The sequence below is a fragment of the Callorhinus ursinus genome, unplaced genomic scaffold, assembly GCF_003265705.2.
Source record: "Callorhinus ursinus isolate GAN/ISIS: 27379988/994484 unplaced genomic scaffold, GSC_fseal_2.0 scaffold60, whole genome shotgun sequence".
NCBI classification, from domain to species: domain Eukaryota; kingdom Metazoa; phylum Chordata; class Mammalia; order Carnivora; family Otariidae; genus Callorhinus; species Callorhinus ursinus.
In genome coordinates this window covers 5682738-5699148 of record NW_027397122.1, presented here as the reverse complement: position 1 = coordinate 5699148, position 16411 = coordinate 5682738, and positions in this window count along the sequence as shown.

Sequence of the window (16411 nt, the reverse complement as noted above, 5' to 3'; positions counted from 1 at the left end):
AGAGGAATGTGGAAAAAGAAAAGCAAAGCTGGTGGCATCACAATTCCGGACTTCCAGCTCTATTACAAAGCTGTCATCATCAAGACAGTATGGTACTGGCACAAAAACAGACACATAGATCAATGGAACAGAATCGAGAGCCCAGAAATGGACCCTCAACTCTGTGGTCAACTCATCTTCGACAAAGCAGGAAAGAATGTCCAATGGAAAAAAGACAGTCTCTTCAACAAATGTTGTTGGGAAAATTGGACAACCACGTGCAGAAGAATGAAACTGGACAATTTCCTTACACCACACACAAAAATAGACTCCAAATGGTTGAAAGACCTAAACGTGAGACAGGAGTCCATCAAAATCCTAAAGGAGAACACAGGCAACAAACTCTTCGACCTCAGCCGCAGCAACTTCTTCCTAGAAACATTGCCAAAGGCACGGGAAGCCAGGGCAAAAATGAACTATTGGGGCTTCGTCAAGATAAAAAGCTTTGCACAGCAAAAGAAACAGTCAATAAAACCAAAAAACAACTGACAGAATGGGAGAAAATATTTGCAACTGACATATCAGATAAAGGGCTAGTATCCCAAATCTATAAAGAACTTCTTAAACTCAACACCCAAAGAACAAATAATCCAATCAAGAAATGGGCAGAAGACATGAACAGACATTTTTCCAAAGAAGACATCCAAATGGCCAACAGACACATGAAAAAGTGCTCAACATCTCTCGGCATCAGGGAAATCTAAATCAAAAGTTCAATGAGATACCACCTCACACCAGTCAGAATGGCTAAAATTAACAAGTCAGGAAACGACAGATGTTGGCGGGGATGTGGAGAAAGGGGAACCCTCCTACACTGTTGGTGGGAATGCAAGCTGGTGCAACCACTTTGGAAAACAGTATGGATGTTCCTCAAACAATTGAAAATAGAGCTACCATACGATCCAGCAACTGCATTACTGGGTATTTACCCCAAAGATACAAATGTAGGGACCCAAAGGGGTATGTGCACCCTGATGTTTATAGCAGCAATGTCCACAATAGCCCAACCGTGGAAAGAGCCAAGATGTCCATCAACAGATGAATGGATAAAGAAGAGGTGGTATATATACACAATGGAATATTATGCAGCCATCCAGAGGAATGAGATCTTGCCATTTGCAACGACATGGATGGAACTGGAGGGTATTATGCTGAGTGAAAAAAGTCAATCAGAGAAAGACATGTATCATATGACCTCACTGATACGAGGATTCCTAATTTCAGGAAACAAACTGAGGGTTGCTGGAGTGGTGGGGCGTGGGAGGGATGGGGTGGCTGTGTGGTAGACATTGGGGAGGGTATGTGCTATGGTCAGTGCTGTGAATTGTATAAGAGTGTTGAGTCACAGACCTGTACCTCTGAAACAAATAATACATTATATGTTAAAAAGAAAAAAAGAAGAAGAAGAAGAAATTAGCAGGAAGGGAAAAATGAAGGGGGGGAATCAGAGGGAGAAATGAACCATGAGAGATTATGGACTCTGAGAAACAAACTGAGGGTTCTAGAGGTGACGGGGGTGCAGTGATGGGTTAGCCTGGTGATGGGCATTAAGGAAGGCACGTACTGAATGGAGCACTGGGTGTTACAAGCAAACAATGAATCATGGAACACTACATCAAAAACTTATGATGTAATGTATGGTGATTAACATAACATAATAATAAATAAGTAAATAAATAAAATCCCTGCTCTTATATTACATAATTATTCTCTGTAATGTACAGTACACTGTGGTCTCCCTAAGAGTAGGGTCCTGATTTATTTCATCATTTTATCTCATGATGTTAACAGTATCTGACATTTAAGTGTACTTGAAAATATTTGTGAATATATGAATTGATTACTATTGATATATGTGAAAAAATATCAGAGTGACATTTGAAAAAAATCTGAGTATGAGCAAGTACTTAGAAGTGTTAGATAAATTCAAAGACAAATCAGGTTAAGCATTTAAGGTTAAAACATTTTCTCTGTCCTGCTCTCCACTATTGGGTATGGGGTAAACACCTGCTAATTTCTACCTGGCAAAGCTTCAAGCTTCAATGATGAATGAATAGATTTCTTTATATTATGGAACAAAGGTTTAAGCTTAAGTTTTTCTTTCTTTCTTTCTTTCTTTCTTTCTTTCTTTCTTTCTTTCTTTCTTTCTTTCTTTCTTTCTTTCTTTCTTTCTTTCTTTCTTTTCTTTCTTTCTTTCTTTCTTTCTCTTTCTTTTCTTTTAGAGGGAGAGCGAGGTGGAGAGGCAGAGAGAAAGGAAGAGAGAGAATCCCAAGCAGACTCCCCACTGAACACAGAGCCCAACACAGGGCTTGATCCCATGACCCCAAGATCAGAACCTGAGTTGAAATCAAGAATCCGAAGCTTAACCGACGGAGCCATACAGGTGCCCCTAAGCTTAAGTTTTTCTATTCAGAGCCAGAGGCACTGCATATAGAAAATAGAAGTTGGAGTTTGTAATAACCTAAAAATTATCACCAAAGGAAATTCTTGTATCAAAACCCATGGTTTTTTTTAAAGTAGTCTGCTACCTACCAAGACATTCATAAGAAACACTGCCTTCAATCTCAGAAATAATAGAAGCAAACATTTCTCAACAAATACTTATGGAACTCTTGTTATGAATGATGATGTGGTGTTTTATAAACATCTGACCTAAGCATGGAGTACTTTCCATCCTTCACAGGTGGGAACTAAACCCAATGAGATTGATAGAATTTATAGAGCTGCTTAGTGGCTGTAGAAATGGTCACAGAGGGACACCTGGGTGGCTCAGTTGGTGAAGCATCTGACTTTGGTTCAGGTCATGATCTCTGGATCCTGGGATCGAGCCTCACATTGGGTTCCCTGCTCAGCGGGTAGCCTGCTTCTCCCTGTGCCTCTGCCTCTTCCCCTCCCCCTGCTCGTGTTCTCTGTCTCTCAATTAAATAAATAAAATCTTTTAAAAAATGGTCACAGAAAGATTTCCAAAATAATTCTTTAGCTTGCTTTTACATTAATCAGCAACCACATCCTACTGCTTTAAGAAATTGTGCAAATGGCTGTCAGGAAACCCAAGTGAGCCAGGGAGGCCTGGGCGGAACTCTGCCCAGTTTGTGATGGAAAATATGAACAATGATATTTCTTGTGGTGTCACAGACTAGTTCTGTCAGCAGATAACTGGGACCCTGGACTCCAAATCCCATTGGTTTAGTTTCTTTCTTGCTCACTAGCTTGGTTTTGGTCCCACACAATGACTGTAATAGAAACGCAAGCCTGAAGGAAGGGGCCCGCCCAGGTGAGCTGGTCTTCCCTCACCTTATCAGTGTTTTTGCCCAGGTATCTGGGCAGACTCTTATATAAGAATTTAGAGTCAAGTAATTGATTTAGGAAATTATCCTGGTTAACGGAGCAGTGAGGCAAAAAGACCATGGCAGAACGTATGAACGTGTATGTTACCTACTGGGGGCGATCCCAAAGGGGATCTGCCCAAAACAACCCTCAGTGTTAACTGAAAGCCGCAGAAGCAGGAGTATTGGTTGAGGGCTGTTTCCTGGCGCATTAACATGCAGGCATTTGCAGCCTGCCCAGTGTGCAAGGGCTGAGCCTGTTCATGCAACCAGAAGAAGCCTTCAGGCAGGTCCCTGGGGTAGGAGGTCATCGACGTGACTGCCAACAATGAAAAGAAAGAGTGATATACCATGTGTGTTGGCTCTGGCTCTCCATCCACTGCCACTTACTTCTGCCTGAAAGCTGACACAGTCATTCAGATTGTATCCTCAAGGCACTTTTCAAATGCAACTTTGTTCCATCCAAAAAAAAAAAAAAATTGGAATGTGTTCACTGAGTTTCTTCACTAATCCAGTCACTTTGTTGGGTATTTATACTATATATATAGAGCGTTCCTGTCCAGAAGACACGAAGATGAGAACATACCATTTTACTAAACTACAATCTCAGAAAAGCCAAAATCCTGACCGAACAAGTTGCAAAGGGGACATTGGGAAGGAGACGTGAACAATTCTCCGGAACTCCTGGGATGGCTTTCTTAAGCTAATATTTGAACTGAGTCTTGGAGCCTAAGGGCTCTCCAACATGTGCAATTCGAAAGGACCTTGGAGATGGAGATCAAATTGCTTATTAATACATAAATAACTCTTTTCAAGAATTTATAGGGGTGCCTGGGTGGCTCAGTCGGTTCAGCACCCGACTCTTGGTTTCGGCTCAGGTCATGGTCTCAGGGTCGTGAGATCAAGCCCTGCATGGGTCTCCGCACTCAGTGGGTGTCTACTTGAGATTCTCTCACTCTCTCTCCCCCTCTTCCCCTCCTTTCCCCCCACCCAGCTGTGCTCTCTCTTTGTCTCTCAAATGAATAAATACAAAATCTTAAAAAAAAAAAAAGAATTTATATAGCACAATTTCAGACTAGGAATAGAATCAGGAGCAAATTTATTAGGGTCCAGGGTCCCACAACATGAAAGTGATGTATGAGCTAAAATAATTTCCATCCTCCTAATGATTAAATTGGAGCAATAGGCATGAACCAAAGACCCCCTTGCTTCAGCGGCCTCATTTGGAAGATGAAATGAAGACATTTCTACCAAGATGACTAGTCTGGGTGCTAAAGCCATGGACCAGATGTTCACAATGCTATGGCCTCCTCTATAGCAGGGTCAGTGAGGATAAAGCACAGGGCACTGTCTAGATATTTCTAATTTATAGACAACTTGGTTTTGTGTTTCATCAGGCTGATTGAATTCAAATTTAGTGTCTGCCATTTATTAACCATGAAACTTGAGCATATTAATTATTCTTTTGGCTTTCTCTTTGGTTGTATAGAGATTAGAGTGGCACTAACCTCCTAGGGTTGATGAGGATTAGATTAGAGAAAGCTCTTCATTTATCACTGAGCATGGCACCTAATACTCAGTGAGTGGTTCATAGATGTCAGATAATGTTATCATTGCTATTACCCTATTTATTTTCAGAAGAACTATCACAAATGAAATTTGCAGTCATAATGTACACGTTAATTTTGCCTAGGGCAGAGCCTTATTTTCTCAACTAATTCTAGTCCTTTCTAAATCAGACACGCCATACAATTGTATAATCATAGATCAACCGAGTAAAAACATAATTAAATGTGATTAATGTGTTTTTGCTTAATTATGTAAGTACAGCATATTTTTCCTGACTGGTGTAAACAGTTAATAGGTCATTAAAATTCCCTCACATGGAAATGTACCACACATCAGTGGCTCACCCACTACTACAAGTAAAATCCTTAAGAAAAAATAATGTAAATTAATCACGTCATTAAGGATTTTACCGGTCTTTGAAATAATTCATAATTACCTAATATTCAATTGTAAATTACAAGTTTTGTTCATCATAGCCCTGTGAATCAAGAGTGTTTAAAAGGCTTGATGATTAAATAAGTTCCTACAACCTCGACTACTTTACTTATTTATACCCTGACTCTTTTTAAGAGCTTTAACAAGAAATACGTGTATCAAAAGATTAATAAGATGGTGATTGACATAGAAATAAAGGCCCAGAGAAGGGAGAAAATGCGTAAAGCTCTCAGGGAAATAATGCATGTGTGGAAAAGTATCAGATGTGGTGCGGTTTCAAGGTAGCAAATGTGAAAATAAAATGATACAAAATACGGTGAATTACGAACTCATTATTACAAAGAGTGAACTTCTGTCTTGAAGATGCCAATTTTGTTTTCTACAACCAACTCAAATGTAGTTTCTTTGGCAATCTCACCAATTCCTGTGACTGTAGCTTATATCAGGCTCCATTCACATGCCATTAGGTGTATGTAAACTTCCGACGCCTAATCCTACTGAGGTGTGTGGGATCTTCCCCCCAGCACTGGGTCATTCTCAGCAGCAGTACCCATGCCCTGACACTACGCATCTAGGAAAAACAAACAAAAAACCCAAAGCAAAACAAGCACAGACAAGAAAACACCGCTCCAGACTCATCTCCACCAGCTTCTGTCTCTGTTCCTCCGCTTACTCGTCAGAGTAAGCGTCTACACATGAGGCTTCCATTGGCTCACTTCCCCTCGTGGCAATCTGGCTGATTCCCAGATGGCTCCCCGGCCAGTTCCCTCTGAGAGTCACCTTGGCCCAGGCTCTGATGAGCTGCGTGGGTATCTTCCTCCTTACTCAACCTCCAGAGTTCCCAAGAGCCCCTCCCCTCCATTCCCTTCTTTCTGGTTTTCTTTTAGTCCCAGGCATGCTTTCCCAGCATCCCTTTGCTCTCTCTCAGCCGCCTGAATTCAGCTTTTATCTCTTCTTGTGACCTTGTGGATTCAAATGCCTTCTCCGTTCTAACAACTCCCACCCACACACACTCAGCAAGTTGGGTATCCTTGTGGGGCTTGCCGATCCTCCATACTGCATGAGTATCTCGGCCGGCAGATTTCTGAACGGGAACATTCCCAAACCTATTTTATCTACATCATTAGGGAAACCAATACAAACTGATTGCTTCATCAAGAAACCAGTGGGTCAACTTTTTTTACTAATATCTTCTTGCCTGCTAATACAGCCCATCTCCAAGTCTTGCCAAACCTACCTTCAGCATACATATCAAATCTGGCTTTGACTAGTATCTCCCCATAGTTAGATTTGACTTATGGGTTTGGGGGAAGAATCCACAGAGGTGAATGAAGTGCCCTCATCATGACACACAGCCCAGCGGTCCACGTTATCAACATGATTTATCAGTGGTGCCATTAGCCTTGATCCCATGGTTAAGATGTCTTTGCCAGCATTTTCCACTGTAAAGTTATGTTTCTTTTTTTAAAAGATTTTATTTATTTATTTGAGAGAGAGACAGAGACAGAGAGATCATGAGCAGGGTGAAGGGTTAGAGGGAGAAGCAGACTCCTTGCTGAGCAGGGAGCCTGATGTGGGACTCCATCCCAGGACCCTGGGATCATGACCTGAGCCGAAGACAGACACTTAACTGACTGAGCCACCGAGGCGGCCAAGTTATATTTGTTTCTTTACTTACTTTCTTCTACTGTGAGTGCATCTCTGAGTCCAGGCCACACTCATGGGGAGAAGAGTTATGACCTGGCTCCTGGAAGGAAGTGTATCCAGCTATTTTATTTAAAATTTTCTCTAAAGAAAATTAAAACACCATCTCTTATTGCCCTTAGACTTCAAATTTAAAGTTATCTCTTATGTTTGTTTAATTACTTGTTTATTTTCTGTCTCTTCTTCTCTTCTTTATGTTCCACGAACACAGAGATTATCTTCTGTGCTCACTCAGTAATGCACAGGTCCGTACCCAGTGCTTGGTACATAGTAAACACTGAGTAAATATTTGTTAAAAGTGAATGTAGCAAAAGAATAGTTAATAAAAATACTGAAAACATTGAAATATATATATATCGCATATTTGGTTTTCACAGTTTATAAATGGCTTGCCATACGTTATTTCATTGAAAATTTGTTACCATGAACTATAGTACTGAATGCTAAAGAAGAATCCTTTTTAAAAAAAAGATTCTACTTATTTATTTGACAGAGAGAGAGAGGGAGAAACAGACTCCCCCCTGAGCAGGGACAGAAGGCAGACGCTTAACCAACTGAGCCACCCAGGTGGCCCAAGAATCCTTTTTTTTTTTTTTAATCATTGTTTTACTGGTATCCCATTACTTTGGAAAATTGACCGATGTGACATTTGGATTCTTCGTATCCTTCCTTTGAAAGACGGGGCCTGTATAGACAGCAGATTTCCCCAGGCTCTTGAGAGTGGCAGCAAAACCCTCCTTTACTCACACCGTTTGGAGATTATCTGATGGGAATACATTCCTTAATTCCTCCAAAAAGAGCTATAAATGCATTGTCTTTGTGAAGAACGTCTGGGTCAACTTGGAGCCTGGGAAACTGTGGCATAATTGTATTACAGATATTCTAACATTTGTCTGGAGGAAGCATCACTTGATGGCTGGAAACACCTGCTTCCAAATGCACTAAACAGGCGCATAGTGGCGAGAGGTCAATGTCATGTAAGACACCAGAGCTTTCCTAGAACCCGACAACTTAGCATTTAACAGGGAAAATCAGCTCTGGAGCACCTCTTTTGTTACAGGAATCCAGAATATTCCATAGTGAAAATCTTGTTTAATCTTTATTTTATCCCTGCTGATATTCAGAATAAATCTATACATACCTCGACGTAAACCAATATAATGCACTAATAATGTAATTAATTATGGAACTTATAGTCTGGTCACATGAAAACATAGCTTCCAGGGTTTTATTTTCTCCATCTCTTATTTCTATAGATTTTGCACTATTTTCCCCATTTTTTTTTTTGAAGTTTCAATCTTGCTTCTTTTCAGGCCTAACCTAATTCACTGGAGTGCTTGTAGCTGTGGTTTAGATCCACCAGGAAGCATCCTTACCCTGACTCCTGCCTGTGACTCCTGGCTGAACTTCTGCTCTGCCCCATACCACTTAGCTCTTTGAAGGTCCATGCAGCCAGAATGCAGGTTTCGCTAATGAAATCTTTGAACAAAAAATAAAGAGCAAAGATGCTAAATAAAGACAAAAGAAAACAGAAAACAGAAAGGAAGAAGTGATGGTTGGTAATATTTAATAGTGGATGGCATAAATGGAAAATATTCTTAAAAATATCATTTCATGGGCGCCTGGGTGGCTCAGTTGGTTAAGCGACTGCCTTCGGCTCAGGTTATGATCCAGGAGTCCCTGGATCGAGTCCCACATCAGGCTCCCTGCTCGGCAGAGAGTCTGCTTCTCCCTCTGACCCTCCCCCCTCTCATGTGCTCTCTCTCTCTCTCTCATTCTCTCTGGCTCAAATAAAAAAAAAAATCTTTAAAAAAATATCATTTCATGTTAGTAAAATATACACTCAGTAGTAAAATGATCACAAAAGGCTTTTAACAAGCCTCCAATTAGAAAATCAGCAAAAGACTTGAATTCATTCACCTAGGTAGATAAATTGCAAACAACCACATGAAAACATGTTCAACTTCATAACCATCAGAGAATTACAAAGTAAAATCATAAGAAGATAACCCCCAAAATTATTATAATGACTACAGTAAAATATACTGAGAGCACCAAATTCTGGTGAGGATGTGGAAAAACTGGGTTTTTCACACATTGCTGGTGCGAATATAACATGATACATGAAGATCATGTGGCACTTTATTCTGTTAATTGGAGCCTGCTCTTAATTTGGGGGAAGAATCCACAGAGGTGAAGTGCCCTCGTCATGACACACAGCCCAGCGGTCCACGTTATCAACATGACTTATTAGTGGCACCATTAGCCTTGATCCCATGGTTAAGATGTCTTTGCCAGCATTTTCCACTGTAAAGTTATATGTTTCTTTTTTTTAAAGATTTTATTTATTTATTTGAGAGAGAGAGATCACGAGCAAGGGGGAGGGTTAGAGGGAGAAGCAGACTCCCCGCAAGACTTGGAGATGGGCTGTATATAGCAAGAAGATATTAGTAAAAATGTTGACCCACTGGTTTCTTGATGAAGCAATCAGTTTGTATTGGTTTCCCTAATGATGTAGATAAAATAGGTTTGGGAATGTTCCCGTTCAGAAATCTGCCGGCCGAGATACTCATGCAGTATGGAGGATTGGCAAGCCCCACAAGGATACCCAACTTGCTGTGTGTGTGTGGGTGGGAGTTGTTAGAACGGAGAAGGCATTTGAATCCACAAGGTCACAAGAGGAGATAAAAGCTGAATTCAGGCGGCTGAGAGAGAGCAAAAGGACACCACTCAGAAATTACACTGGTGGTAAGCCATCCTACAGAAACCTACGTTTACACAGACCTGAACACTGGAGTAGTTGTATTTTAAATGGACAATAACTAGAAACAACCCACATGTCCTTCATCAGGTAAATGGAGAAAAAACTGTGGTACATCCAGCTAATGGAACACTACTCAGCAATCAAAGAGAATGGACCATCGATTCTTACAACGAACAGTATGGATGGATCTCAAGGGAATTATGTAGAGTGCCAAAGCCAATCTTAAGGAAATCTGCTGTCTATACGGGCCCCGCCTTTCAAAGGAAGGATGCAAAGAATCCAAATGTCACATCGGTCAATTTTCCAAAGTAATGGGATACCAGTAAAACAATGATTAAAAAAAAAAAAAAGATTCTTGGACCACCTCGGTGGCTCAGTTGGTTAAGTGTCTGCCTTCTGTCCCTGCTCAGGGGGGAGATATTGTATGATTCCATTTATGTAACTTCTTCAAAGTGACAAATTCGTAGTGATGGAGAATGAATCAGTGGTTGCCAGAGGTTAAGCTGGGGAAGGAATAAAACTATTACAGTTTGGCCTGAAGAAATTTCTAGCTAGTGATAGAGTGATCCTGTGCCTGATTTTGGTGACAGTCAAATCTACACATGCAACAAAATTCATAAAACTGTACACACATGTACACACACACACACACAAGTGAATAAATCCTGGTGAATATGAGGTAATAGTACGATACCAACATTAATTTTCTGGTCTTGACATTGTTTTATGGCTTGATAAGTTATGACCACAGGAGGAAGGTAAGTAGAGGACACACAGGCACTTTTGATTTTTGATACATATTGCATCCTAAATTATTTCAAAATAAAAAGTTACCAATGAAAAAATACATAGTAAATACTAGAGAATCAAAGAACACACTTTGTGTAATTCAACATTTATTCTTTTTTATTGAGACAAAATTGACATATAACATTGTACTAGTCTAAGTTATACAACATAAAGATTTGATATAAGTATATATTGCTGAATGATTACAAGCTTAGTATCCATCCCCTTACATAGTTACGTTTTTTTTTTCTTTTAGGACCTCAATATTTAGTATTAAGATAAGGAAGGAGGGAGAGGAGAGAAAGAATAAGAGGAGAAGGGAGGACAGAGGAAGGAAAGAAAGAACTCAAATTAAGTCCTTTGATAAAGATCCTACTTTATTCATTTTTAAAATTCTTTTAAAGATTTTATTTATTTTAGAGAGAGGGCACATGTGTGCAAGTGCTCAAGCTGGAGGAGACGCAGAAGGAGAGGGAGAGAAAAAATCTCCAGGAGACTCCACACCCAGCATGGAGCCCAGTGCAGGCGGGGCTGGATCTCATGACCCTGAGATCATGACCTGAGCTGAAATTAAGAGTCAGACGCTCAACCGACTGAGCCACCCGGGCGCCCCAAGATGGTATTTCCAGCATTATATTTAAGACTGAAAAAGGAAAGCTTTCCCAGGAGAAAATCAGGAACAAGTTCAGCCTCTCTAAAAGCATTCTCATCATTCAACACTTTTTCTGCCCTAATCTATGCGATTAGAAAAGAAAATATACACATTCGAAAAGAAAATATATATTTTTTTAATTTAGGGATAATCATAATTATCTATCTGTAAAACTTTTTTAAAGCACCCCAAATGTTGTGGGAGCTAATTAGAATATACAATAACAATCACCAGCTACAAGATGAGTATAAAAAAAATAACATTTGTAGGTAATAGCAGTGAACACACAAAAAAGTGTGTGTGTAAAAAGATACCATCAATAATGTTGGCAAAAAAAAATACTTCTAGGGAATGATAACAAGAAATTGATAAGCCCTAAGTGAAAATGAAAACACACAAACTCCCAAAATTTATAATAACTTAAACTATAGAACTTTAATGGATGACATATAGAGAGAGATATAAAATATTTGAATAAGTTCTATGTTCCCAGAAGAAAATGGGAAAGATTCAAAATCTTCTCTTAAATTTGACTATGACAAGGGCGCCTGGGTGGCTCAGTCGTTAAGCGTCTGCCTTGGGCTCAGGTCATGATCCCGGGGTCCTGGGATCGAGCCCGGCATCGGGTTCCCTGCTCAGTGGGGAGCCTGCTTCTCCCTCTCCCTCTGCCCTTCCTCCCTGCTTGTGTTCTCTCTCTCTCTCTCTCTCTCTCTCTCAAAAATAAATAAATCTTAAAAAAGAAAGAGGAAGAAGTAGGAGATAAGGTACAGGTAGTAGATCAGGAAGCAGAAAGGTGGAAAAAAAACGATTTGCCAAAGTCTATCACCTAAAGTAAAGCATTTCAAGAATACAGTATACATAATCCTCGGATAGAGGACCCCATAGCCCTTTCAAGCAGCTTTTATTTACATTCCTTACCAGACCAAAGAGGTGGGCCTCCTAGCAAGACTCACATACAGAAGTGGGGGGCTTCTATAAGAGGGGCAGTAATTCCTTACTGCTTGTAAGTGGTGCCATTAATGCAAAGACTAGGTTAATGAACAGAGCATGGAGGCCAATGGCTGGCAGGTAGCCAGCTTAAGCTTACTAGTGTCCATACAGGTGTTTGGTTGTGGTTGGAAGGACATAGAATTCACTGGAAGCAAACAGACCAGAATCTACTAGGTCTGACTGGCAGCATAGGATGACTACCCACCCCCTCAGCTGACCCCTTAGCTCCAGAGCTCACACCCTGAGGGAGCGGGCTGCAAACGCCAAGCAGACCCCAAGAACACGCTGTTCTCCAGTGTTTCAGGCATGGCCAGGAAGGCCATCAGTTGGGGAACACTTCCACCCTTGCTACCTCTTCCTGGCATTGAACACACCGGGAAGATGTGATGCCATGATATGCTGAGGTGACAAGCATATGGAAAAAAAAATCCAGCGTTCCAAGGCTAGGGAGGAGGAAGGGAGCTCGATGTCAAGACTCTGATACGGAGCTGCTAAGGGGCCTTGAAACATCTTCCTCAAGCTTCACTGGCCATGGAGTCTGCAAACGTCTCCAATATTTAATCCACCACAAGGTACTTTACTACTGGGCGCCTGGGTGGCTCGGTTAGTTAAGCCTCTGCCTTCGGCTCAGGTCATGATCCCAGCGTCCTGGGATCGAGTCCCTCATCAGGGTCTCTGCTCAGCGCGGAGCCTGCTTCTCCCTCTCCCTCTGCTCCTCCCCCAGATTGTGCTCTCTCTGTCTCAAATAAATAAAATCTGTAAGAAAATTTTTTTAAAAGGGACTCTGCTACTGAAGACAAAAACTCTCAACTGCCCAACTCATGTTCTCCACTGCTGTAGCTTTTGGCTTTTTGTAGCCATGTCGATGGGGATTTAGTAGGAAGGAGAGGTGAACAAGCATACACTGTGTGACATATTAAATAAAAAGCCTAAAAATATCAAGTATCAAGCATGTAATGACTGTGTTTTTTTCTGACCACTGGAGAAAGGATGGATTAGTTAAAGAACAGTCTTTGCAAAATGAGCTAGCCATTTGGGAAAATGGAGCCCTAAAACATTTCACCTCAATTTCATGATTTAACTTGATTTCTGAGCTGAAAGGCATTGTAATTTGTGAATAAATCAGGGAATTTGATCTCAGGCATATTTGGTTCTTATCCTAGTAATATAGTGCACAAATTCAGTCATCCTGAGAAAAACTCACTTAACCTACACCTGGGTTTCCTTATCTCAAATTGGTGAGAATATTTATCTTATGGAGATTAAAACACATGTGGGCATGCAGTATAGACCCAGGAAGCCCTGGTCCTCTGAATGCTGAAGCTTGGCTGTATGAGATTTGTGTGTCTCTTCAACAAAATATACCCTAAGATCCAGAGAATCTCTATCTCTTTCTGCTACTTGACTTTTCACCTTTCTCTTGTTTAATGGTCAGAAAAATTCTGGATTATGGTTATGATTATTTCTAGTTTACATGGAGAAAATCCAAAGGACAAAGAGTAGTTAAATGACTTTCCCAGGATCCCCTAGCTAATAAGACAAAAAGCCAGGATTTCAGCTCAGGACCCAGTGATTTTTCTACCAGATACTGAAATACATATATACATTCTAAAACGATCTTAAATGCCAAGTGCTATCTCAACACTGTATCATTAATTGAAATTTATGTCCTTTTTGTCCAGTGCTACTCATTTTAGAGAAGAATCCCAATTTGAGTGGTATCCAGGTAGAATAGGGACACTTTGACTTAGCAAAAATTACTCCTCGAATTTCCCCACTGGCTGTGAATTTTCACTTGCAAAGATTTTTTGCACCTGTCCCACAATTCATCTCTGCAGATGTGATGCTTCAAACCCTTGCCTGTGAACATAGTGTAGCCAATAGCACACAGATGCTCTCTGAGTACAAAATGAGTGAGTCCAGTGAGTCAGCATTAATGGGAAAGTGGTACTCGGTAAGAGGAAAATACCACAAGCACTGACTATGGAGTGCTCATGGTAATAATGCAACCTTTAAAGGAGACCTTCTGGTACATTCGGTGCACACCTTATCTCAAATCAATGTAGCATGGTATTTAAGTTGATTAAGCATGCAAAGAAATATCTGCAGGAGATTGTACTGCTCTATGTATTCTTCACCAACCTTTGGGATATTCCCAGAAAAGCCCTCCTTTTACCATGCGGCCCCCAGAGTTCCCACTCAGTGCACAGAGGAGATTGAAACTCGATATTCAAACAGTGTTGAGAACTGCTGGATCTCAAAATTGGGGTTACTGCTTTGGCTTGATGAAGTAATTGCTGACTAGAAATGTAAAAGAAAAAAATATCCATACCTGATCATTGTTTTCCATCCAAGGGTAAGCAATGCCTTGGCCCTCTTTTAATTTATAAACCTGTTTATTTGAATTAGTGTCTCTTTATTTGTATTAAATAATTTCAGCCCCAGGTCTTTAGATTTCTGCTCCTAAGAGTAGACAATTACTTGGACATAGGGACACCCTCCCCCCAAAAAAGAGAAGTTCCTAGAAAAATAAGCATGGTCCCCAGTCTGGGTCTCCTTTCAGGGCCAGGATGGTGGAATATTCATGCTTTCATCCTCAGAAGATAGCATAAGGCAGAGATGTACATATTGTAGAAACTTATAAAAAATGGTTAAGGAATAAAATAAGATACGCTGTAAAATAGGTCTCACTGGTTGCCAGTAAGAGGCTGCAGGGTGTTGATTACATCATGGGCCATGTGTGTTGGATGACCTGTGGTCAATTCAGCAGCACCACCACCCCTCCCAAGACCACTGCTGCCTTGTAGAAAAGAAGCCAGGAACCACATTTCCAATATAATTCTGGGCTCAAGGGAGGCTGAAAGAAAGGAGGAGCCATTCTTCTCGAATAGTTACAGCCAGCCTTGCAGCTTCCAACATCTTCCTGAGAGCCACCATGCACTGCCATAGACTGACTCGGGAGCATCCCTCATATTTGTGATCCCAGCTGAGATCGTCCTTAGCAGATTTCCAGTTCTTCCAACATGGCACACACCTCTATTTCCTGTATTAAAATCATCAACACTTTGATCTACTTTGACTTCAAGAGTGCCTTCTGTTTTCCTGACCAAACATGAACTAAACCACTGTCACCATCCTCCAGCCTTAGAACCACAGTGCTTCCATGTATATTAGCATAGAAATCTCTTAAACACCCAGTTCTGACAGATCTTGGCAGCCAGCTGATGACAGACTCTTGAGCCCATCAACCAAAGTCAGGCCGTTCTTGAGACCAGAGTTGCTCTGTGCCTTGTCTTCACCCCATCATTCCTCTCAAGCTTCCCCAACACAATATCCTCTCACAGCCAAACCCTTTGTGAGAACTCTCTAAACACTCAGATTTTAATTAAACATTGGCCCTTTTCCAGATTCGCTGGATCATTTCCAGGCGCTTCAGGGAAGAGTCAAGATTCAAATACAACCCAGTCACCAAAAGTGAATGCCTCTTGTGTGCACTCCTTCTTGTTTCTAGGTCATTATGTTTTCCACATTATGTTCAACCTCACGCTGAAAAACAAGAGCCATCAGATATCTTTACCATCTACTCTTCCTCCTCTTCATTGTCCCCACCCATGAACCACTCCCTGTAGTTCACAGATAACATAAGCATTTCTCTACACCCTAACAAATGCCCTCATCCTGAGGTAGAAGGTCCATCTGGTATTCATGCAATGCCCAGTAGATGTAGATTCCTTTCTCCACTCTGAATGTTGTTTGAACCACAATCATGGAACCACAATTCTGTAACAGTAGGAATTTCTTGCATTTTGGGGGGATTCCAACTTGAACCCTATAGGGCCTTTTTCTCTGGCACCACCATCAATGATGTCATACTCTCCCTATCAGACACTCAGTGCACTCTGTTTTAACATCTGATCTGTGGAGTACAAAACCCCGTTCAGTGTTTTTCTGACTTAACTGATGTCCTGATGCAGTTATTCTAGACGGCTCCACCTGCTCTCACACCTGGGCTGCAGTGAGGATTAGAACCATCGCAGTTCCACATTGAGCAGTATCCAGTGCGTCTGAAAACTGCCTGTTAGCTTCAAGCTGGCCCTTTGCCTATTTCCCACACTTGAGGGTCACAGCTTTGAGATTTTTCTT